The 27,913-nt window shown below is 34.2% G+C and overlaps 1 pseudogene; it reads right to left on the bottom strand.

Annotated features, from left to right (window-relative positions):
- The window catches only part of LOC149577568 (aldehyde oxidase GLOX-like), a 53,574-nt pseudogene that overhangs the window by 13,326 nt on the left and 12,335 nt on the right, over positions 1-27,913 (bottom strand).

Here is a 27,913-nt window from a genome sequence, read left to right as displayed (position 1 = left end):
AAGGACATTATAATCATTCATATGGGTCAAAAGGGGTCATAGGTTAACTTATGATCCCTTTCAACATATTTCATTATAAGATATGTCTCTAGGGGTTCTAGGATCCCTAGGGAGATAATTTAATAATTTATATGGGTCAAAAGGGGTCATAGGATAACCTATGACCCATTTCAACACATTTCATAACAACATATGTCTCTAGGTGTCCTATGACCCTAGTGACAAGTTATAATTGTTTATCTTGGTCCAAAGGGGTCATATGTTCCTAATGGTCCTATGAACACATATGTTCCTAGGGGTCCTAGTACCCCTAAGGACATACATTATGTGTTTGAATGGGTCCAATGGGATCATAAAGTTCCCTATGACTCCTTCTAACTCATTAAATAAGAAAATACATTCCTAGGGGTCCTAGGAATTTATATTATGTGTATGAATGAGTCAAAATAGGTAATAGAGTATCTTGTGACCCTTGAGAACACCTAATGTCATTGAATGGGTCAAAAAGGGTCATGGGGTATTTGAAAGCTATTTCTAGTCATTAGATCATAGATTTTTTGTGATTAGGGGTCCTAGGAACCATAAGAACACATATTGTGATTGAATGGGTTGAAGAATGTCAAAGGGTACCTTATGACCCCTTTGGATCCTTTGGAACCCTTATGTGTTCGGTTAAGGGTCCTTAAGAATTTTAAAAATATATTAAGTATCATAAAATGGTTCATACTATTGTAAAAGAATATGAAAAAAAGAAAATTAAAAAGATTTTTTTTTAAAAAAATGGGTATCTGATTTGAGAACAGGTATCCAATTTGGGAATGGGTACCCGATTAGGCTTGGTTTTGCTATGGATGCCAACCCTTCATGGCCAACACCAAAAATGTCCCAAAAACATGTTTTTGGCCTATTGTTGTGTGTTTCTGACTTCGATGATGTAGCTGACAACATTGTTTTCATCCAAATTTGATGAAACAAAAAGGGTTTATTTCTTTGTGTTCACTCTACACTAGGTAGTCATTGTGGTGTATTTTGACTATTAACGTGATAAAAATGAGTGCTTCACCCTTAATGATTATGCTCCCATGCTCATCACTGATGCAAATAATACCTCAATACAATCTCCATTGTATGTGTTTAAGGAGACATGGAGAGATTGAATAGGATATGTAAATACAAGTCTAAGTCAACAATAAACTAAAAGTCCATGACCCTTTGTTGTATGGACGCAGCTATCCTCCATCAAAAGTGTATATTTGACCAATTTTCAAAAGATAAAAAATATCATAGATTTTTTTGAAAATTTCAGCATTTGATCTTCATGATCTACATAGTTTGTAGTTAAAAACAAAAAACAAAATTGGAAAAAATCACTACGTTTTTGTGAATCAGGAAAAAAAAAGTTTGACTTTGTTTTGTCTTTGGTACTTTTTTATGGAGATTAGCCTATCCCCTATTGTGTAACTGAATCGAGTGTGGAAAACCATTCACAATATATTTGATGTGCCTATCTACTTCCTATTATCCAAGTTTATTAAAAAATAACTAAATAATAAATTTAGCTAAATATCAAACTTTAAATTAAAAATACCATACCTATATATTTAACAAATAGACATAATCACTAGATTTACTAGAAGGGTGTAAATTTTTTAACTTTGAAAAATTGATGCATTTCTCATAGTTGCATAATACCAAATTTGCCAAATTTTACATTTTTCTCTAGTTTGTTTGACAGAGGTATTAGATTTGATTGGATATGAATTTTTAATTCAAAATGTAATATAATGATTAGTCTCAACCAAAATATATTTTTTCTTGATATAATTTATACAAAAAATCACTACATTTAGGAAAAAATATTGATTTTTCATTTGAAGACTTTCCAAATTTATCAGATTTTCCATGAATACTATTGCTTTCGCAACAAGTAGTTGAAAAATTATTCAATCATGATTTTCCTTTCATGGAATTAAATCTTTTTTTATTCATTATAGAAAAACATTAAATCTTTTTATTTTCCATACTCTTCAAAATTTATAGACTATGATCTTGATCTCATGGACTAAGTATAAGCCCATCTACATAGATTACAAAATATTCACTATTATGCGTCATATATCTCCTAGGCGAGACTATAGCTATGGATAGTTATTGTTCTATATAGATATTATTATTATTAACTTAATATTATTTGTTTATAAGAAAATAAATTAGAAAGAATAAATGGAATATTAAGCGTTATTATTTGGGTATTCACTTTTATTAATAATCGACTTTCTTATTAGAAGTCAATTATGAACTAAGGAGTAATCATTTTTCACATTAGATATACCTATGAGGATTTGATTTTGGCAACCCACAATATGAACACAATGTTTTCACCATTTAAAATCAAGTCCCTTACATTTATGTTTTAAGTACTTGTTTATGTAGTAGTTGACTTAATATATTAAAACAACATAATTAAGGGGGTTTTGAGACAATATTTGAGACCATTTTTACCTAAATTGTATTAACTTGAGACAAATCTAAAGTTTTGTTTTGTCCTTAGTATTGTCTTTAGCTAAGTGTCTTAGATTACTTTTTTATAAAGACCATAAGGATAGTCATGTCATTGTCTCTTAGAGACAATTTTAATTTTGTCTTTATAGATATAAATATGTCTTTAATCTAATTTAATATATTTCTTAAGATAATTAGAGAGAAGATGGTATAAACTAATGAATTTTAAAAGACAATACTATTAAATATAAACTATAATATAATTAATTAATTAATTCATGCTAAGGCACAATCAATTCATGGCATCATCCCCCTTCTTGTAATGTAAGTTCTCTTCTATTGAACTAGCACCTTTTAAAATAAGTTAAAGCTAAAGTCTAAGGTTTTGCAAATATCAGCTATAAGAAGGGACCAACACAATTAATTCAATGAGTATGAATATTGTTGGTGAGTTGAGACTTAGAAAATATTGGAGACAATTTTTAAGTCAATTGTCATAACTAGAGACAATAATCATTGTCTTATAAAGAAAATAAGGAAAAACACCTAATATTGGCTCTTAAAGAGAATTTTAAGTTTTTCTTTATAAAAACAACTGTCTTTAATCTCACTTGTTGTCTTCCTTAAGATGATTAGAGAGAAGATGGTGTAAAACAATAAATTTAAAAAATATATTATTAAAAATAAACTACCATATAATTAATTCATTCATGTTAAGGCATGATGGATTCAAACCTCCATCGCCCTGCTTGTAATGGAGGCATTCGTCCATTGAGCTAGCACCTTTTAAAATATGAAAATTTAAAAGTTTAAGGTTTTGCAAATATCAACTACAAGAAGGGAGCAAGAAAACTTAATTCAATGAGTAGGCACATTGGTGGTCAAAAGAGACTTACATGTGGATAGAAAGTGCTACATTTAGGAATGTTCTAATTTTAAAATGCTTACAAGTTTGTTAGATTAAACTTATCTTACTGGAAGACTATAAATCATGATCTCAAATATTGATTACAAGATTTTCATGGTTTAAAAAATAATTCTAATTAAAAATCCTTTATTACAACTATGCTCCCTACCTGCTAACTTGAGGCTCCAAAAATGTATATGCACATACAAAAATAGAGAAATATTTTAGGTGCAGCCAATCTAGTACACAACATGTACACCTAATGTGGAAAGAAAGACAAACATGTCAACTATTTGTCATCACCACTTATGCCAAGAATAAAACCCTTTAAAAGTAACTAATTTATTAAATCAATTGTAAATTATTGCATTCCAAGAAGACGATTTAACTCCAATTCTAAACATGACAATACGCATCAAGTATAAATTGAATCACCTTAGGAAAGATGAATGGAAGGGATTTAGAAAAAAAAAAAAAATTCAAACCAAGCCAGATCTAGTCCAATAAAAGGGGAAGTGCATTGGAAATTAAGGAGGCTTTTATGAACAAGAAAGAGAAGTGGGGCTATGGGGTATTGACACAAAGATGTGAAGAGGAAGAAAATAGATAAGAATGATGCAATAAGAGTAAAAGGATCCCAATGCCTATGGACTAATAAGTATGTAGGAAGATTAGAATAAAAGAAATAGAAAGACAAAAGAATCCATACCAAGAAAAAATTCAAGCCTACAAGAATAATAATGTACGACTAAAGAAAGACAATGATTGTGTTTCTTGTACAACACTCAAAAAGCTCCATTTGAGGTTGAGTGAGGGCTGAATAATAATTTCTCAGGTACTAAAATTAGGTCAACCAATATGTTAGTTAGGGTCAAAATAAAAACCCTAGAGGATCCTTTGATCAAAGTGCAAATAAAGATGGAAATTATGGAGAGGAATTTCTCTAGGAAGATTATGGACCTCATTAATAAAGTTGAGAAGGAGACGGTGAGAATAGATCTCTTAGGCACCATAACACGAAGGAGAAAAATAAAGAAGTTTGGTAAGATAGTAGATGGAAATCATGATGAAGAAAAGAGCCCGAAGGATGTTACAAGCTTGCCAGAAGACCTCAAAATCGTGATTAATGACTGGAAAAATATCAAAAAGACCTAATGCCAATGAATCTCTTTTTTTTTGGGTTAGTTTTAGACATTGTTCTTTTTATGATAAGTTTTGTTTGGTCTTTTTTGTTTCTATTTTCTCCCATGTACCTATTTTGAGTAACAACTTAAGTATATTTTACTTGAACTTGGGGTCCCAACACTAGTTTGGTTGGAACAAATTAATATCCTTTAGTAGTTTTAGTATTATGGTTTGGGACATGAGTTATTCTAAAAACATGTGGTTATTTTTTATCAATTTTGATGATTGGTAGGGCTCTAGCTATTTGGGCCAGTGTTGTTCTTCTATGTTTCTTGGTTGTAATGGCCCACAATAGTGAATACTAGTGTTACTTTGTCATTTCTCAAGTTCACGACCTTTTTCCTGCCTCTTATAATCAAAACCTTTATCTAAAATCTATTTTGATTATTTCAAAATGGTCTTATAATGTTTAGTTTGTCTTCAATTACTTACCTCAGGCAAATTGATTGTCAATCAACATAGTTTTCTAAAGAAATGATCACCCACAATTTCTTAATAATTTGATCATTAGAACAAAATTTGTGCAAATACATGTCATATCAAGGCCCTATAAATAAGTTCAATACTATTTTAGTCCAACATAAAGCTATCATGAATACATATTATTTTTGACATGGATGTTGTGTAATAACATTCTATTGAGTCCTATTTTTAAAACATAACAAAATAGCACATATGAAGTCTTAATAATTATGGTTCTATCATTATACCTATAATCAATGCATCCCTTTTTTATTGGTCATTGTTAAATTCTTTGATATTACAAATTCAAGTGACCGTTATTTCTTTTACAATAATAAACAATAATCATTAATATTTGACTAGCATATATTTTTAGAATTGGTGACATTGTTTAATATTATACCATAAGATTCATAATTAAGTTTTTATATCTTTTATTTCTTTTAATAAATATATCTTTTGCAAATATTTGTCAATTCTATGTTTTATACATAGTTATATTACTTAGGTAAAATATTACACACTAACTATTTTTTTAGTACTTTAATTTTTTCTTTTGTGTGTGATGTTTAAGATCTTCCTAGTTAAACCATTATAAAGAACAATTGCATGCAAGAATGGTTGGATATATTTCCAAGATGCTGGAACAAAAGGCCTCAATTTGGGGATGATGAGGGAATGGTGGTACAAAGTGGCATGATGGAAGTGTTGTTTATAATGTGTACTAAACATATGGTATGTAAAATTTTAGTTACAAAAAATTTAATATGACTCTAAGGAGTAAAATAAAATAAAAGTTAAATGCAAAAAATTGATTACAAAACTGATTTCTATCTAGGAATGCCTAGACATTCCCAGTATGATCAAGGAATGTTTGAGTATCTCACTTGATGTTTTGTGGATGCTAAGATGTTCCCATATCTCAACATCAATTAGGAGTTGATGGGTGGCATCATGGGAACATGTGAATGCCTACTTGTGTAACACAAATGTTATAAGTTTAGATATTATATTTATGATAATTGTTTAGTTTTTGTGACAGCTTGTACTACCCCCTCTTGTATTAATTTACAACAATATATATCTGTTATTTCAATTAATAAAATGAAAAAAAATATTCTTTCAAGTGATGTCTAGAAAATTTTCTTAAATATAGCCTAAAAAAATTTATTGAAATATTATTTATTTATTTTTGGCAAAAGTGGACAAGCCACTGAATATATTTATATTAATAAAAATTGGTTCAAGAGCTCAATTGAGAAAGAACCATAATGAAAAACCAGCATCATCACAATATGTACAAATGAAAATCATCGATATTTACAACATATTATATCGATGAGCTATTCAAAGTTACAAAAAGTAGGAGGATTCCTGCTGAAAAACAAAAATCTTTGAAGTTTTACATTTTCATAGTTGAATCGAAAAATAGGCATGGAGGACTCAAAAATCAACCAAAATAACCAACCTTGTAAAACATGACTAGTGTTGGAAAAATTAAAACACAAGAAATAAGGTAACCTTTAAACTAACATTCTTCCATGTCCTCACAAGAAGCACCCTCAGTAGAAGTGGAAGGCATACCAGGTTGCAGAGAATAACCCCAACCAGAATCCAAACATGGTAAAGTATTAACCTCCCAGCCTAAACCTAAACCTTTAGTGACAACAACTAATATATCAATGGAAGAAGGTGAATTTCAAGTTGTAGCAACCAAGGCAGACCGAGCACTTGACACATAGACGAACTGACTTGGGGATACTGGTGAGCCCAAAATATAAGGCAAAGAAAACCCAAATTTCTTTATGTGCTCAGCCAGCTAATGACCTAACACCCGTGTTGTAACTTGCAAAGTTTGTGTCAGGAACCGTCAGTTATTCTTTTCAAAGGACTTTTGCAACACCTCGAATGTCACCATGACTTCATGTTTTTGCATGAGTAAAGACCTAGAAAATAAACCACCCACCAGGGCATTTTGACCCACAAATCATAGCTCTGCATCGCCCATTTCAACTTATTATCAGCCCAAAATTTTGGTCGAACCACCTTAACAACAATAATTTCTAGGTGTGATGTAGATTATAATAGGTCCATAGCATTAGACAAGAATATCGATACCAAATTTGAAGGAAACAACACATGTCTTGAAGAAGCAGAGAAAAAATCCTCCCCAATGATGGTGCAAATCGCACAATGAATAGAGTAAGAAGGCATTATAAACATGACATCTAGTGCCACATCATCCAAGGAAGAAGAAAGTGCATCTTCTTCCACAACTGGTTGAAGCTTAATTCTAAATTTTTTTGGGAGGATATTTCGGTGATACTGGTAGCAGGAATCACATTTCAAACAAGCATCATACATGGACGATATCCTAAGACCAAGTGAAATGGCAGACAAACAAAGTAGGAAGACAAAATTAAGAAAAGGATCCATTTATCGCATGTAGATAAATCCTTCATCACACGCTTGAAGGATATGAAGTACCCAATCCCACATGATTAATAAAGAGAGTGCCACCAAAATCATAACCCAATTGCAATTATGACAACCAAAGTACAAAATGATGCCCCCAAACTAGAGAATTTTTATATTGATCTTGCCATGTGTAAATCCACGTGGCCAAATTGAAGCAAAATAATACTTAGGTGACGTCCATAAGCATGATGCATAAAAAAGTTAGCAAGACTTACCACAACATCACACATGTCAAACTAAATTCAATAGTTAATGATCAGTACTTAGTAATAGCCCATACATAAGCTGCCAAATTGAATACAACTCAGTGGCAATCCACCACTCATCTAGCACTACTCCCTCATTCAAATCTATCACTATCATCACACTTTCACATAATATCTAGCAAGAACTCGATCATTACTGACCTTGACAAGCACCCGTCAACACAACACCACATGAAACTCGGCATACACTTGATTACCATTGATCCAAATTCTACAACTTGGTCAACACTAAGCCCAAGCTCACTCAGTAAGCACTATGTTCGAACTTACTCAATAAGCACTATGCCTGAGCTTACTCGGTAAGCACTATGCCCAAAATTACTCAGTAAGTACTATGTCCAAACTTACTCAGTAAGCACTATGCACAAACTTACTCTGTAAGCACTATGCCCAAAATTACTTAGTTAGCACTATACCTGGATAACTTGGTAAAAATGTCATCCTACCCAATTTTGCAAATATTGAAACTCGACACATGTTGGATCACGGTAGGTACAAAAGCTTGACAATGGTACTAGGGCTCAACAAACACGAAGATTTTAACACCATTACAAATGAGGGCAACTACTTCTGACATTCTAGAATCTCATTAGAGACCAATTCCTGCAAATCTTTATACTGCTCAATGAATGTGGAAGGTTGGACTGTGAAAATAGTAATGCCATTACAACCTAAAATAGAGAGATAGTCAACAACTCTGTTTCCTTCTCTATCTATATTCTTTTTGCATTTATAGTCTTTTAAGAAGTTCCTAATTAAGATAACATCATTTCATTTCATGTAATATTATGAAGAAAACTATCTCCTAAAGTCCATGGATAGAAAGAAAGAGTAACAAGTGTTACATAGTGGCTTGTATTTATTGAAAGTTATATTATTTAAATTTTATTAAATTATGAATTGAATTTAATAAATAGAAGTCGAATATAGATAATAAATGTTTGATAATGAAATGATTAGATAATATAAAAATAAAAAATTTGAAATAATTAGATTAATATAGAAGTAATGTATAATAGTATTCAAAATATTAATGTACTTTTTTTATTAAAAATATAATTATTAAAAATTGATAAATTAGTGTATGAGATATTTTTTGTAGAAAATATACTATAGAGTGAAATAGTTAATAAAAAAATATAAATTAAGAATTTTAAAATAACTATGTTAAGTTTGTAGTTAAGATGCTTATAAATAGCACGAACTAAATTTAAATTGGACCTTAGACATTAAAGTGGGACATTGTTATGACCTCGCAAATAATTTAGATCTTGGAATTAGAAGAGAGATAATTAACCTTAAAAGAAATTTACTAACATATATTTTAATATATATTCTACAATGTTGTCTCATAATACAAGTAGTGTTTCCTATAAATCCACTCCTATAACAACCAAATAGATTAGCTAATCAAATTACATTAAATTAATTTTAATAATTTAAAAAATTAAAAAATTCACATATATACTTTAGAAAAATAAAAAGTGACAATAAAATATAAAAATACTTAAATATAATTTTTTGAAACCATCAGTTTTAATCACTAATTAAGCAAGAAATGAATTATTGCAATTCTTCCTTGCCACTGCATATTGTGTTTATAATAACGCACAGCCTTGCTCCAACTAAAGCCTAAAGCCTACCAATAATAACAACAAAAATTCTAGAGTCCCCATCCCTCTATTAAATACATGGCTTCGCCAAAAGAAAGATAATATACCTTCTAATTAAGACACGTGAACCCCCTTGCCCATTGCCAACAACAAACAGCACGTAGTAACCCGCCGGTGCAATAACGGAATTCGGCGGCGCCGTCACAACTGCAGAGTACGTTCCTCTCACTGAGTTTGGAGGGCTTGATGCCGAAACCAGCATCCTCTGGTTCATGGAATTCGGCGGCGCCGTCACTACATCATACTACGTTCCTCTCACTGAGTTTGGAGAGCTTGATGCCAAAATGAGCATCCTCTGGTTCATGGAAAAAGAATGAGTTGTGAAGGAAGGCGCGTACAAATGGAACCCAATGTTCTGCGGAGTGTAATTGGAAACAGTGAACTGCACAGTGATGGTCTTGCCATAGTTTACTGAGGAAGAAGACATGGCGGCAATATTGGTGGGCCTGTAGATCTGATACGCTCTGTCCAGGTAATACGGACTGTAAGCTTCCAGTCTCAGCTCCGTGGGATAAGCTGTTCCTGAGAGAACGTAATCCTCGTGGGGATTCGAACCCCCGACGAGGATCCTTCCATCGGGTAAGACATTTGCACTGGAATGATACATTCTTAGAATCGTGGAGGCCGCGAGGGTCGAAAATCGATTCCCGGGCAATGAATTGGGTCTGTACAGAAACGGAGCAAGCGCCGGATTTTCTCCCAGTTCCCAACCGGCAGACCCACTCTGGGCACCGTTAATTATCAGAATTTCTCCATTGGGAAGACTTAACATGTCACCCATGACTCTCGGAGCCGGCATGTTCTCCATCGCCCAACCAGGCTTCGAATCCGTGATCACAATTCTCCCGCAGCTCTGGAGCGCCGTCACAAAATTCCCCGCATGTGCGGACGTGAAGGCGTTATCCGGAGCGTCGCCGCAGACAAGGATTTCGACACGCTCAAATCCATCAGAAACCGTCAATGGCAGCATTGCAGATTAACCAGACGAGGGGTAATTCCTCGCGCCGCCGGGTAACGTAGGAAACGTCTTCACAACACGGTTGTTTTTGTAATCGAGCAAGATTGAATCTTTGTTAGCAAAGACGAAGAGGTTTCCATCGGAGGAGAGGTGAAGAAAAGGATAGAGATTGTTCTCCACGTGCTTCACATTCGTCTGCTAAATGCAGTAGCATTGTTGAATTAATATTCTATTGATAGTGGCTGTGTATTATGTAATTATAATGAGGGAAAACAATATAAATGCAAGCATTAGTGGAAGAAATTAAGGGGGAGTGTTGGCAGTATTAATTTCTCCCATCATCCACAGCCGCAGAGCCGTCCACAGCCACAGACAAACAGCTGCATACAGCCGTCCAAGGTCATTTCAGAATCACTCTTCAAATACCAGTAGTTGCATATATTAATTGATATATATTAATATTATATGTCATGCAATACATGTGTTTGATATTCTAGAGAGTTCTCAGACCTCTATAAATAGAGGCATTATGTAAAGATTTGAGTATCAGATGTTTATCTAATCATGGTGGATCAACAGAGCCCATTTCTACCTTGCTAAGTTTTGTTCCTGTTGCAACTGGAGTTGACACTGGATTGCAATTCATCATTTTGAATCTCTTTAAAACATCCTTTATATACTTGGATTGACAAATGAAGATACCTTTGTCACATTGAATAACTTCAATACCTAAGAAATATCTCATCAACCCCAAATCTGTCATTTCAAATTCTTTTATCATTTCTGACTTGAAAATGTCTACTGATAGATTTCCAGTGAATATCAGGTCATCAACATACAAGCATACAATCAAAATCTGACCTTCCTTATTAGTCTTAACATATAACGTGGGCTCATTGTTACTTCTATAGATTTGATTACTTATCATGTATGAATCAATCCTCTTATACCAAGCCCTAGGAGCTTGTTTCAAACCATAAAGTGCCTTATTTAGTTTATATACCTTGTTTTCATGCCCACTAACCTCATAACCAGGTGGTTGTTTAACATATACCTCTTCATCAAGAAAACCATTCAAAAAAGCTGATTTTACATCCATTTGATACACTTTCCAATCATTTTGTGCTGCTATTGCTAAAATAGTTTGAACTGTGTCAATTCTAGCAACTGGAGCAAATGTTTCGTTATAATCAACTCCATCTTGTTGTGAAAAACCTTTAGCAACTAGTCTTGCCTTGTGCTTAACAATTTTACCTTTTTCATCAAATTTAGTTTTATAAACCCATTTGACTTCTATACATTCTTTTCCTTTAGGTAAATTCGTTAATTCTCATGTGTTACCCATTTGACGCTATCATTCATAGATTAGAAGCATGTGGAGCATCTTTGTGCAAGCGGGAGTGCCAAGGAATGCATACACATGACATGGAAGATATTGATCATGGAAATTTTTATTATGTTTTGGTTTGAAATATGTGTGTTAGTTGTTATGCATTAGTTGTTAAAGTTAAGTTAGTTATCTTAGGTGTAATAAAAGGTGAGATGGTGTGCTAAAGCTTGTTGTCATAGTGTAAAGGTCTCTGTGTGTGCTGATTTGGAGTTTAAGTGTTGAAATCTGGATGAGAAAATGTTTCAGGCTTTGTCATATCAAATGTGGTCATGTAATAGTAGATTGTTGAATTGATATTCCCCAATCAAGTGATGAAGATTGAATAAGAATTGCTTGTTACTAATCTATTGTAAGGGGTGCATTATCGGTTGTACCCGACACCCTAGAGTTTGACTGAATGTATTGATGAACCATGTATCTGAAAAGGATTCCTATAGAACTGGTGAGTACAGTGGCTGGGCACCCATGTATCTTGGTGGATGGATTTCTTTTTATATGGACTCAATAATTAGTTTGATGCAGATACAAAAGAGAAAGGCCCAAAGTGAGGATAGTTTCCCTATAATGATGATTTGTGGTCATTAGAACCAATGAGTGCTTGGTTTGTAAACCATTTGAGTGCAAAGTTTATGGTGATCTTGAAATCATTTGTACAATGTTTGAGAAGTTCGTGGTGAGCTTGAAACCACTTCAGAATTGCATTGGTTAGGGGTAAGCCATAAAACTCGAAGTAATTATGACAAGGGAAAACAATATAAATGCAATACATATGTAGTAACATTATGTCTGGCCTTGTAGACAACTTAGCCGTCCACAGCCACAGACAAACAGCCACATACAGCCGCCCAAGGTCATTTCAGAATCAGTCTTCAACTACCAGTAGTTGCATATATTAATTGATATATATTAATATTATATGTCATGCAATACATGTGTTTGATATTCTAGAGAGTTCTCAGACCTCTATAAATAGAGGCATTATGTAAAGATTTGAGTATCAGATGTTTATCTGATCATGGTTGATCAGTAGAGCCCATTTTGGGTTTCTCACTGTGGATCATGAGTGGATGGAATGCTGTAGCATTCTAAGGATTTGTAATGGAGTTTAGTTATGTTAATGAGTATGAAGTGTTGTAGCACAACTTGATGTCTTTGTGTTTTGTTTATTGATTTGAATGTTTATCATTGCATTCGTGTTTGTCTTTGATCCACTTTGTCCACCTTCTTCAAGTGGTATCAGAGCTAATGGAATATGATCCTAGAGATTGTGGAGAGCTCAAGAAGTTTAAAATCGATGAAGAGTGTTGTGGCAACGTAGCCCAACAAGCAATGGCATTTGAAGTCATCTTCTGCAAGAATAAAGAGAAGAACAAGTCAAGAGATTGCTATGAGTAACAAAGAAGCTGTGAAAAGAAGAAAGCCAAAGTTGAAGTGTGTTTGAGTTAGTGCTATGTGACATTATCATTCATAGATTAGAAGCATGTGGAGCATCTTTGTGTAAACGGGAGTGCCAAAGAATGCATACACATGACATGGAAGATATTGATCATGGAAATTTTTATTATGTTTGTGTTTGAAATATGTGTGTTAGTTGTTATGCATTAGTTGTTAAAGTTAAGTTAGTTATCTTAGGTGTAATATGTTGAATAAAATGTGAGATGGTGTGATAAAGCTCGTTGTCATAGTGCAAAGGTCTTTATGTGTGCTGATTTGGAGTTTAAGTGTTGGAATCTGGATGAGAAAATGTTTAAGGCTTTGTCATTGCTGAATTGATATCCCCCAATTAAGTGATGAAGATTGAATGAGAATGCATTTGTGCAATGCAGTAAGGCAATAAAATCAGTGTTATTTCTGTGTATTTGTCTTTCTACAATCAAAATCTAACCTTCCTTATTAGTCTTAACATATAACGTGGGCTCATTGTTACTTCTATTGAATTGATTACTTATCATGTATGAATCAATCCTCTTATACCAAGCCCTAGGAGCTTGTTTCAAACCATAAAGTTCCTTATTTAGTTTATATACCTTGTTTTCATGCCCACTAACCTCATAACCAGGTGGTTGTTTAACATATACCTCTTCATCAAGAAAACCATTTCAAAAAGCTGATTTTACATCCATTTGATACACTTTTCAATGATTTTGTGCTGCTATTGCTAAAATAGTTCGAACTGTGTCAAGTCTAGCAACTGGAGCAAATGTTTCATTATAATCAACTCCATATTGTTGTGAAAAACCTTTAGCAACTAGTCTTGCCTTGTGCTTAACAATTTTACCTTTTTCATCAAATTTAGTTTTGTAAACCCATTTGACTCCTATACATTCTTTTCCTTTAGGTAAATTCATTAATTCCCACGTGTTATTTCTTTCAATAGAGTCATTTCCACCAATATAAATGCAGTAGCATTAGTGGAATACACAAAAATAACACAATTACATTAACTTAATTACATTAGAATATCAATTCAACAATCTTCTATTACATTAACTATTATCAACAACATCATAGCCTTCACAGTTAGACAAACAAATTCACACTTCCAATCCCAACACTTTTATCCAATCAGCACACATAGACCTTTGAATCATGACAACCAACTCACCACCAATACAACCTACTTTTACTTACTACAACCACAACTAATAACTATTCTATAACATCAAATACATACTTCAAACACAAACATAATAAACATTTCCGTTATCAATATTTTCCATACCATGTGTATGCATTCTTTGGCACTCCCACTTGCACAAAGATGCTCCACATGTTTCTAATGCACACTTCAACTTTGGCTTCTTTCTTTTCATGGCTTCTTTGTTTTTCTCTTTATTCTTGTAGAAGATATCTTCCAATACCATTGCCTGTTGGGCTACGATGCCACAACCTTAATGACAAATACTCAATGGCTGAAACTTTTCATTTGCCAAAAAACACTTCAAGATCATCGACCTCTCCATGATCTCCAAAATCATCTCCCATTAGCTCTGATACCACTTGAAGGAGGTGGATAGAGTGGATCAAAGACAAACATGAAGACATCAAGTTGTGCTACAACACTTCATACTCATTAACATAACTAAACTCCATTACAAATCCTTAGAATGCTACTGCATTCCATCCACTTATGATCCACAATGAGAAACCCAAAATGGGCTCTATTGATCCACCATGATCAGATAAACATCTGATACTCAAATCTTTACATAATGCCTCTATTTATAGAGGTCTGAGAACTCTCTAGAATATCAAACACGTGTATTGCATGGCATATAATATTAATATATATCAATTAATATATGCAACTACTGGTAGTTGAAGACTGATTCTGAAATGACCTTGGGCGGTTGTATGCGGCTGTTTGTCTGTGGCTGTGGACGGCTCTGTGACTGTGGATGTTTGTAATAGCTCTGATACCATTTTGAAGGCAAAGAGAAAGACAAATACACAGAAATAACACTGATTTTATTGCCTTACTGCCTTGCCATTTCCATTATGGTTCTATTCTTCCTTTCTACTACACCATTTTGTTGTGGTGTGTACCTTGTGGTAAACTGCTTCTTAATTCCATGAAATCTGCAAAATTCTAGAAAATCATTAGAACTGAATTCACCACCTCTATCAGATCGCAATACCTTGATGTAGTGACCACTTTGTTTTTCAACCAAAATTTTGAACTCCTTGAACTTTTAAAAAGCTTCAATTTTTTGTTTGAGAAAGTATATCCAAATCTTCCTGCTAAAATCATCAATAAATGTTAGGAAATATATACTTCCTCCTAAAGATGGAGTTTTCATAGGTCCATGTTAGAATCTGAAAAGATTAATAACCCAGAAAACTAGTGCAAAGAGTAAATATCTAAACTATGAATGCAAATGATACAAAATTAAAATAGCATCATAGAGTTAGTCTCCAAGAGAGTAATGCAAATGCTGGAAGCAAAATAGCATTAAGAGGATGCTAAAAATAAGAAATATATAAATACAAGCCAGGTAGCATGCTTATATAGGCTAGGAAGAGGGAGGAGGTCAACCATCTATCGGACTAAAGATAACAAAGTATCTTCCCAAGATAGCTAATGGATGCTCACATGTAGGAAGGTGACACCTCACAACCATTCACCTAATAAGACATGCTTTATTAACCTAAGAGAGATTATTAAAAGTGTAGGAAAAACGTAGCAAAATAAGAAAATTAAAAAACTACACTAACACCCCCCCATAAGCGAAGCTTAGGTGGATGTAGAAATGGGTCCCGGCAACGAGGCCATGTTAGGTACTCAAGTACAATGCAAGAAGATGCAACCTCTGAAAGCGGGGAAAGAGAGAAAACCAAATGGGAAAAACTCTCCCCCAAAAAGAGGTAAGAACCTAGTGAAGAACTGAAGAAGTCTCCTGCTAGGGAAATTGTCCCCTAAAATAGGAACAAGGAGTGATCATGAAGAAGCAGCATCACTGAAGCATGAAGAACCGCAAAACTCTGTCAAAATGCTAATCTGTAGAACCTCAATGGAAATAGAAGGCACAAACCATCAACCAAAGGAACCTCCATGGAAATAGAAGGCACGAACCATCAACCAAAGAAGCATAGAACAACAATATAACCTCCCCTTAAGGTAGGCGAGGTGACAGGCAGCTGAAAAGATGGGCCAAAAATCTCCTACAACACAGGAGCCAAACTCATCGAGAGTGAGGTACAAACACAAATAAAGGCATGTGTCATTGACACTGCATGAGGAATTAGAGAAAGAGGGCCTATAAGCGGCAAACAACTATCCCCCCCATGGCACTTTATATAATAGTGTGAGTACAACGAATCACAATGATGAAAAGGATTCCGAAACGCAAGAGTGGCACTTTATCTCAGTGCGTTGCATAAAGATGCTTACAATGAATATCAAGAATGATCAGAAAAAATATAAGACTGAAACAACAGAAGGTAAAGCCCAAAACGAAGCAACTGAAGCAACAAAATTGATCTCTGAACCTGAAACAAACAGAATATCCACTAGAATGCTAAAATGCAAAAGACTGAATAGGATGTGTCTAGAACAGAATCTGGAACAACAACCAGCATCACTAGAAAGAGCACAGAAAGAGCTTTCCAGCGATATAAAGAAGTCCAAAATCGAAGATCGAAAGCTCAAGATACGCCTCCCGGAGTGCAAAATAGAACATCTGGCTTTGACTGCCATAACAGGCAACCAAACTGAATCAAAACACAAAAATACCTATACCAACATCTCTGTCTCAGAATCAGCTTTTCGACGCTTCTTTCGGATCGGAAAAATACCTCCGTATGCAAAAGTTATGGCCAAAAAATGAAAGGTAGGTCTAAAACCAAATCAGGTGAGGTGCATGCAAGGATGGATGATGCAAGGATGATGTCATGTTGATGTCAGCAATCGAGTCGATTAAATTTGACGGTTTCTAGGCCGTCACCACAAAAAAGGATGCCACGTAGCATCACCACGTGGCAGTACAGATGACGTGGCAGGTGATGTGGCAGAGTCCACGTGGCAAAGTGCCACGTGGCACCCAGGCCACGTGTCACCCCCACAGCTGCTGACGCGGCGCTGAGTGTGCAGTTCGGTGGCGAGCGGAGCGGCCGGAGGCAGAGGCAGTGGACGGAGAAGAGCAACTAGCGGAGGAGACGTGCAGAGGGAGACACCGCCCAGCCGCGGCGGCTAATGGGTGGCCCGCCAGCGGCGGCCGGCGGGGAGGAGAAAATAGGAGGCGCCGCTAGATGAGCGGACCGCGGGCGGCCCCGCGGTGGCGCGCGAGCGCTGCTACGGTGGTGCGGCCCGAAAATAATTTTTTAAAAATTTTTTGATGCCGAAATCGTCCGTACGATCCGTACGGAAGCCCTGCAAAAAAAAAAAAATTTGCCTCCCAAAGCTTTGTCTCCAAAATCGAAAAGCTTTATATGAATCCTGACTGCAAATGGCCTTCTGGATCCAATGGTGATGTCCATTTGGGCTGAAAGTGCTCTGAAAATTTGCTAACCCCCTGATTTGAAGAAAAATTGCATTCAAATCTGTGACTGCCAACGGAGAGGAGTATGGCTGTAGCTTTGCATGCTCGATTCTGAAAAATATACAGCTTGCATGCAAAATCTAAAAGATACCCAGATAGTTTTTTGGGGCTGCGAACAAAACTCGGAAAGTGTTTTTTTGTCAAAACTTTTCTGATTCTCAAGATCATCCAAAGATGCAAGAGAAGAGCATACTTCATTTTTCAAAAAACTACAATAAAGTTTATTTGCCCCCCCTGAATCTCTCAAATAAGGAAACTAAAATCTACTCTTGCACATAGAAAAGCTCTGATACCATGTTAGAATCTGAAAAGATTAATAACCCAGAAAACTAGTGCAAAGAGTAAATATCTAAACTATGAATGCAAATGATACAAAATCAAAATAGCATCATAGAGTTAGTCTCCAAGAGAGTAATGCAAATGCTGGAAGCAAAATAGCATTAAGAGGATGCAAAAAATAAGAGATATATAAATACAAGCCAGGTAGCATGCTTATATAGGCTAGGAAGAGGGAGTAGGTGGCAAGACCAACCAATGAGGAGCAACCATCTATCGGACTAAAGATAACAAAGTATCTTCCTAAGATAGCTAATGGATGCTCACATGTAGGAAGGTGACACCTCACAACCATTCACCTAATAAGACATGCTTTATTAACCTAAGCGAGATTATTAAAAGTGTAGGAAAAACCTAGCAAAATAGGAAAATTAAAAAACTACACTAACAGTCCACATATATCAGTGTGAACTAATTCCAATGGTGCTCTTGCTCTATATGAACCTCCTACCAGAAAACTTTCTCTATTTTGCTTTGCCAAAATACAACTTTCACATGAACTTGGTGGTTTCAATATTTGAGGCAATCCTTTCACCATATTCTTCTTTTGTAACAAACTCAAAGCATCAAAATGAAGATGACCATACCTCAAATGCCATAGCCATGACTGATCTGAGTATATTGTCTTGAAACTAACTTCTTTTCCTCCTTGAATGCAATGAATCTAGAGGGGGAACATTCGATTTTGTGTCATGTTGACCCTTGCAATTAACTTGCCAGTAGGATTTCTATCCAAGATTGTGCAAACATCATTATCAAAAGAAACTTTGTAACCCTTTTGTACTAGTTGACCAACACTCATGAGATTGTGTTTTAATCTAGGCACAAAATACACATCAGGAATATATCTTTTTCCTCCATTTTTTGTCAAGACATTTATAACACCTTTTCCCATTACAGAGACTTTACTATCATTTCCTAGCTTTACTTCAGATTTTACAGAATCATCCAAGCTAGCAAACAAATCTTTATTTCCAGTCATATGGTTACTACATCCACTATCTAGGAACCATATATCACTAGAGCTTTCTTGAGCAACATTACAAGTTATAAGTAAACTTCCTGAATTGTTATCAAATACATCTGAGTAATTAGCACCATTCTTTTCAATATCCTCTTGTTTCTTTCTATATTCACTTGCAATATGACCAAATCTCTTACAATAATGACACTGAATTCGAGATTTATCAAACCTTGATGATGGGTGTTGGAATGAACTTCTGCCACGTCCTCTATTAGAACTCTGAATGGATTGATTTGTTCTCTCTTCTTGATTTGGACTTCCATGTCCATCTATGCTTCTACCTCTTCCTCTTCCTTTGTAGTTTGATCTTCCTCTTCCTTTTCCAAAAGATACCTACGATCTAAATGCATTCTCCAAAGAAGAATTGTTATTTCTGTTCATTCTTGATTCATGAGATAAAAGTGAGCCCATCAATTCATCAATAGATAGTATTGTCAAATCTTTAGATTCTTCAATGGCAACAACAATGGCATCAAATTTTCTAGGCAAACAACGAAGTATCTTTTCAACAACTTTTTGATCTGTCAAGTCATCACCATATGATCTAATTTGATTAACCACATTCATTACTTGATTTAGAAATTGATCAACTGAGTTTGAATCCTTCATACACAAATTTTCAAAATCACGCCTTAAAGTTTGCAATTTAGCAATCTTAACTTTTGATGTCCCTTGATATGCTGTTTCTAAAATATCCCATGCAATTTTATACTTTTTAGCAGCACAAAGCTTAGGAAAAATTGATTCATCTAAAGATTGTTGAATTAGAAACAACGCTTTAGCATCATTTTTCCTGTTATCTTGTAATTTATCCTTTTCATCTTGTGTTAATGTAGACTCATCTTGTGGTTCAATAAAACCCTTTTCAATAAGATCCCATATGCCTTGAGAACAAAATAGTGTCTTCATTTTTATAGCCCAAAATTCATAATTTTGACCAGAAAATATTGAAATTTATGGTTGAGCTATACTACTTCCTGAAGCCATATTAATACACAGTTACAACTGCACCTTACAATTTTAAACTTTGCTTTACAAAGCAAATCTACCAAACAAGTCTAAGCCAATGACATATAGCTTAAAAAAACAACATTATAATGCTTATTTTCTCCTTTTAACAATTTTTGTTTAAAATTATCAGGCTTCACTCCAAGAAATCAGCTCATACCTTCTTCAAACATTAAACTGGGATCTTTTCTTCTCTCAATCTTTGGCAGCCACTAGTCTCCAACTTTAGAAGCTTATAATGATCTGCAATCAAGAAAACATTAGAAGCTCCATTCACTGCTACAACAATTATACATATCAACACATAATTCTTTTCTTCTTAGGCCCAGCTCTTCGTGCTTTGATACCGCTTGAAGGAGGTGGATAGAGTGGATCAAAGACAAACAAGAATGCAATGATAAACATTCAAGTTCAATATGTAAGATACAAAGACTACCAAAATGTACTACAAAACTTCATACTCATTAACATAACTAAAATCTATTACAAATCCATAGAATTCTACAACACTCCATCCACTCATGATCTACAATGAAAAACCCAAAATGGGCTCTGTTGATCCACCATGATCAGATAAACATCTGATACTCAAATATTTACATAATGCCTCTATTTATAGAGGTCTGAGAACTCTCTAGAATATCAAACACATGTATTGCATGACATATAATATTAATATATATCAATTAATATATGCAACTACTGGTAGTTGAAGACTAATTCTGAAATGACCTTGGGCAGCTGTATGCGACTGTTTGTCTGTGGCTGTGGACGGCTTTGCGGCTGTGGATGGTGGGAGAAATTAATACTGCCAACACTCCCCCTTAATTTCTTCCAGTAATGCTATTGCATTAAAATGGTTTTTCTTGTCATAATTACTTTGAGTTTCATGGAATCACCACAAAATTCTCATTGGCAAGTTGGAAAAAGGATATTGAGATATATTGCATGAACAATGGGATATGGAATCCTATATTCCAAAGCTAACAATTTTGGTTTAATTGGTCATACTGACAGTGATTTTGTAGGTAGCATTGATGACAGGAAGAGAACTTTTGGATATATCTTTCACCTTGGATCAGGAGTTGTATCATGGGCATCAAAGAAGCAACCTATAGTGACAATCTCATCAGCTGAAGCAGAATATGTAGCTGCCACTTCCATAGCATGTCAAGTAGTATGGATGCTTCAAATTTTGTTCGATCTTCACCATCATCAAGAGGAACCAACACTAATTCTTTGTGATAACAAATCAAAAATAGCATTATCTAAAAATCATGTATTTCATAAGAGGAGCAAACATATTGATACAACGTATCACTTCATCAGAGAATTGGTCAATAATAGAAAAATCTACCTTGAGTTCTGCAAATCTGAAGATCAATTGGAAAATATTTTCACTAAGCCATTGCCAAAGAATAAATTTGAATATTTGCGAGAGAAATTAGGTATTACTGATGCAAAATTTGTTAATGACAAAAATTAAGGGGGAGTGTTGGCAGTATTAATTTCTACCATTAAAAGCAGACAACCAGCCCAACTCAGTCATCCATAATCAAAGAACACTCCAGCACCATCCATATTAAATAAGAGACAACTTAGCCGTCCAGCCCACCATCCAGTCCACAAAATAACAGTCCATGTTTAATATAATATAACATGTTTAAAATGTTCTATGTGGATTCTAGAGTATTCTCAGATCTCTATAAATAGAGGTCTTATGTAATGCATTTGTGCAAGGTAGTAAGGCAATAAAATCAATGTTATTTTTGTGTATTTGTCTTTCTCTTTGCCTTCAAATAGGTCAAGAAGAAGAAAAACAAAAGTGATGATAATTTCCCCATAGTGATGATTTGTGGTCATTAGAACCAATGAGTGCTTGGTTTGTAAACCATTTGAGTGCAAAGTTTATGGTGATCTTGAAACCATTTGTACAATGTTTGAGAAGTTCATGGTGAGCTTGAAACCACTTCAGAATTGCATTGGCCAGCCCACGTCTAGCCCAACTCAACCATCCATCCATCGTCTAGTGTAAATAGCAAACAATCAGCCGTCCCAACTACAGTATAGAAGCTGCCCATGTTTAATATAATATAACATGTTTAAAGTGTTCTATGTGGATTCTAGAGTATTCTCAGATCTCTATAAATAGAGGTCTTATGTAATGCATTTGTGCAAGGCAGTAAGGCAATAAAATTAGTGTTATTTCTGTGTATTTGTCTTTCTCTTTGCCTTCAAATTGGTATCAGAGCACGAAGAGCTGGGCCTAGGAAGAAAAGAATTATGTGTTGATATGTATAACTGTTGTAGCAGTGAATGGAGCTTCTAATGTTTTCTTGATTGCAGATCATTATCAGCTTCTAAAGTTGGAGACTAGTGGCTGCCAAAGATTGAGAGAAGAAAAGATCCCAGTTTAATGTTTGAAGAAGGTATGAGCTGATTTCTTGGAGTGAAGTCTAATAATAAAACAAAAAATTGTTAAAAGGAGAAAATAAGCATTATAATGTTGTTTGTTTAAGCTATATGTCATTGGCTTAGACTTGTTTGGTGGATTTTCTTTGTAAAGCAAAGTTTAAAATTGTAAGGTGTATTGTAACTGTGTATTAATATGGCTTCAGGAAGTAGTATAGCTCCACCACAAATTCCAATATTTTCTAGTCGAAATTATGAATTTTGGGCTATAAAAATGAAGACACTATTTTGTTCTCAAGGCATATGGGATCTTATTGAAAAGGGTTTTATTGAACCACAAGATGAGTCTACATTAACACAAGATGAAAAGGATAAATTACAAGATAACGGGAAAAAGGATGCTAAAGCATTGTTTCTAATTCAACAATCTTTAGATGAATCATTTTTTCCTAAGGTTTGTGCTGCTAAAAAGTCTAAAATTGCATGGGATATTTTAGAAACAACATATCAACGGACATCAAAAGTTAAGATTGCTAAATTGTAAACTTTAAGGCGTGATTTTGAAAATTTGTGTATGAAGGATTCAGACTCAGTTGATCAATTTCTAAATCAAGAAATGAATGTAGTTAATCAAATTAGATCATATGGTGATGATTTGACAAATCAAAAATTTGTTGAAAAGATACTTCATTGTTTGCCTAGAAAATTTGACGCCATTATTGTTGCCATTGAAGAATCTAAAGATTTGACAATACTATCTATTGATGAATTGATGGGCTTACTTTTATCTCATGAATCAAGAATGAACAGAAATAACAATTCTTCTTTGGAGAATGCATTTAGATCGCAGGTATCTTTTGGCAGAGGAAGAGGAAGATCAAACTACAGAGGAATAGAAAGAGGTAGAAGCATAGATGGACGTGGAAGTCCAAATCAAGAAGAGAGAACAAATCAATCCATTCAGAGTTCTAATAGAGGACGTGGTAAAAAGGATGCTAAAGCATTGTTTCTAATTCAACAATCTTTAGATGAATCATTTTTTCCTAAGGTTTGTGCTGCTAAAAAGTCTAAAATTGCATGGGATATTTTAGAAACAACATATCAACGGACATCAAAAGTTAAGATTGCTAAATTGCATACTTTAAGGCGTGATTTTGAAAATTTGTGTATGAAGGATTCAGACTCAGTTGATCAATTTCTAAATCAAGAAATGAATGTAGTTAATCAAATTAGATCATATGGTGATGATTTGACAAATCAAAAATTTGTTGAAAAGATACTTCATTGTTTGCCTAGAAAATTTGACGCCATTATTGTTGCCATTGAAGAATCTAAATTACAAGATAACGGGAAAAAGGATGCTAAAGCATTGTTTCTAATTCAACAATCTTTAGATGAATCATTTTTTCCTAAGGTTTGTGCTGCTAAAAAGTCTAAAATTGCATGGGATATTTTAGAAACAACATATCAACGGACATCAAAAGTTAAGATTGCTAAATTGCAAACTTTAAGGCGTGATTTTGAAAATTTGTGTATGAAGGATTCAGACTCAGTTGATCAATTTCTAAATCAAGAAATGAATGTAGTTAATCAAATTAGATCATATGGTGATGATTTGACAAATCAAAAATTTGTTGAAAAGATACTTCATTGTTTGCCTAGAAAATTTGACGCCATTATTGTTGCCATTGAAGAATCTAAAGATTTGACAATACTATCTATTGATGAATTGATGGGCTTACTTTTATCTCATGAATCAAGAATGAACAGAAATAACAATTCTTCTTTGGAGAATGCATTTAGATCGCAGGTATCTTTTGGCAGAGGAAGAGGAAGATCAAACTACAGAGGAATAGAAAGAGGTAGAAGCATAGATGGACGTGGAAGTCCAAATCAAGAAGAGAGAACAAATCAATCCATTCAGAGTTCTAATAGAGGACGTGGTGGAAGTTCATTCCAACACCCATCATCAAGGTTTGATAAATCTCAAATTCAGTGTCATTATTGTAAGAGATTTGGTCATATTGCAAGTGAATGTAGAAAGAAACAAGAGGATATTGAAAAGAATGGTGCTAATTACTCAGATGTATCTGATAATAATTCAAGAAGTTTATTTATAACTTGTAATGTTGCTCAAGAAAGCTCTAGTGATATATGGTTCCTAGATAGTGGATGTAGTAACCATATGACTAGAAATAAAGATTTGTTTGCTAGCTTGGATGATTCTGTAAAATTTGAAGTAAAGCTAGGAAATGGTAGTAAAGTCTTTATAATGGGAAAAGGTGTTATAAATTTCTTGAAAAAAAATGGAGGAAAAAGATATATTCTTGATGTGTGTTTTGTGCCTGGATTAAAACACAATCTCATGAGTGTTGGTCAACTAGTACAAAAGGGTTACAAATTTTCTTTTGATAATGATGTTTGCACAATCTTGGATAGAAATCCTAGTGGTAGGTTAATTGCAATGGTCAACATGACACAAAATTGAATGTTCCCCCTCCAGATTCATTGCATTCAAGGAGGAAAAGAAGTTAGTTTCAAGACAGTATACTCAGATCAGTCATGGCTATGGCATTTGAGGTATGGTCATCTTCATGTTGATGCTTTAAGCTTATTACAAAAGAAGAATATGGTGAAAGGATTGCCTCAAATATTGAAACCACCAAGTTCATGTGAAAGTTGTATTTTGGCAAAACAACATAGAGAAAGTTTCCCAGTAGGAGGTTCATATAGAGCAAGAGCACCATTGGAATTAGTTCACACTGATATATGTGGACCTATGCAAAATCCATCTTTAGGAGGAAGTATATATTTCCTAACATTTATTGATGATTTTAGCAGGAAGATTTGGATATACTTTCTCAAACAAAAAAGTGAAGCTTTTGAAAAGTTCAAGGAGTTCAAAAATTTGGTTGAAAAACAAAGTGGTCACTACATCAAGGTATTACGATCTGATAGAGGTGGTGAATTCCGTTCTAATGATTTTCTAGAATTTTGCAGATTTCATGGAATTAAGAAGCAGTTTACCACAAGATGCACACCACAACAAAATGGTGTAGCAGAAAGGAAGAATAGAACCATAATGGAAATGGCAAGAAGTATGTTGAAGGTCAAAAATCTATCCAATGAGTTTTGGGCAGATGCAGTAGCATGTGCTGTATACATTTTGAACAAGAGTCCTACAAAGAGTGTTAAGAACACAATTCCACAAGAAGCATGGAATGGTAAGAAATATACAGTATCTCATTTTAGAGTTTTTTGTTGTGTTGCTTATTCATTAGTTCCATCTGAATTGAGAAATAAATTGGATGATAAAAGTGAAAAATGCATCTTTATTGGTTATAGTGAAGAATCAAAGGCTTATAGATTGTATAATCTTGTTTCAAAGAAATTGATCATTAGCACGGATGTTAAATTTGAAGAAGAAGATTCATGGCATGAAAATGATAACAAACAAGTCACAAGAGGAGCACCAATATTACAAGGCAATGATGAATTAAAGGAACAAGGGACTCAATCAACACCCAATACTCCACCAAGGAACTTTGTGCAAGGTGCCTCACCTCCAAGTTCAAATGTAAGTGATAAATCTGATTCAACATTCTCAACACCAGGTTACAAAGGTAAGAAGACAAGAAGCTTAAAAGAAATATATATCAAAAAGAAGAGAATGTAGATATTTACTCAAATTTTGCTTTATTTTCTTGTGATCCATTGTATTTTGATGAAGCAATTAAAGAAGATAAATGGATCAAGGCAATGGATGAAGAAATTGACTCTATTGAAAGAAATAACACATGGGAATTAATGGATTTACCTAAAGGAAAAGAATGTATAGGAGTCAAATGGGTTTACAAAACTAAATTTGATGAAAAAGGTGAAATTGTTAAGCACAAGGCAAGACTAGTTGCTAAAGGTTTTTCACAACAATATGGAGTTGATTATAATGAAACATTTTCTCCAGTTGCTAGACTTGACACGGTTCGAACTATTTTAGCAATAGCAGCACAAAATTATTAGAAAGTGTATCAAATGGATGTAAAATCAGCCTTTTTGAATGGTTTTCTTGATGAAGAGGTATATATTAAACAACCACCTGGTTATGAGGTTAGTGGGCATGAAAACAAGGTATATAAACTAAACAAGGCACTTTATGGTTTGACACAAGCTCCTAGGGCTTGGTATAAGAGGATTGATTCATACATGATAAGTAATCAATTCAATAGAAGTAACAATGAGCCCACGTTATATGTTAAGACTAATAAGGAAGGTTAGATTTTGATTGTATGCTTGTATGTTGATGACTTGATATTCACTCGAAATCTATCAGTAGACATGTTCAAGTCAGAAATGATGAAAGAATTTGAAATGACAGATTTGGGGTTGATGAGATATTTCTTAGGTATTGAAGTTATTCAATGTGACAAAGGTATCTTCATTTGTCAATCCAAGTATATAAAGGATGTTTTAAAGAGATTTAAAATGATGAATTGCAATCCAGTGTCAACTCCAGTTGCAACAGGAACAAAACTTAGCAAGGAAAAAAATGGCTCAAATGTTGATCCAACTATGTTTAAAAGACTTGTTGGAAGTTTAATGTATATGACAGCACAAGGCCAGACATCATGTATAGTGTTAGTTTAATCTCAAGGTTCATGGAATCACCACAAAATTCTCATTGGCAAGTTGGAAAAAGGATATTGAGATATATTGCAGGAAAAATGGGATATGGAATCCTATATTCCAAAGCTAACAATTTTGGTTTAATTGGTTATACTGACAGTGATTTTGCAAGTAGCATTGATGATAGGAAGAGCACTTCTGGATATATCTTTCACCTTGGATCAGGAGTTGTATCATGGGCATCAAAGAAGCAACGTATAGTGATAATCTCATCAGTTGAAGTAGAATATGTAGCTGCCACTTCCACAACATGTCAAGCAGTATGGATGCGTCGAATTTTGCTCGATCTTCACCATCATCAGGAGGAACCAACACTAATTCTTTGTGATAACAAATCAACAATAGCATTAGCTAAAAATCATGTATTTCATAAGAGGAGAAAACATATTGATACAAGGTATCACTTCATCAGAGAATTGGTCAATAATAGAAAAATCTACCTTGAGTTCTGCAAATCTGAAGATCAATTGGAAAATATTTTCACTAAGCCATTGCCAAAGAATAACTTTGAATATTTGTGAGAGAAATTAGGTATTACTGATGCAAAATTTGTTAATGAAAAAAATTAAGGGGGAGTTTTGGCAGTAGTTA

Source organism: Cupressus sempervirens, chromosome 1, assembly GCF_028749045.1.
Source record: "Cupressus sempervirens isolate cs-2001-9-10 chromosome 1, ASM2874904v1, whole genome shotgun sequence".
NCBI classification, from domain to species: domain Eukaryota; kingdom Viridiplantae; phylum Streptophyta; class Pinopsida; order Cupressales; family Cupressaceae; genus Cupressus; species Cupressus sempervirens.
The sequence above is the reverse complement of the archived record's forward strand: the minus strand, read 5'-3'. Positions and strand labels throughout refer to the sequence as shown.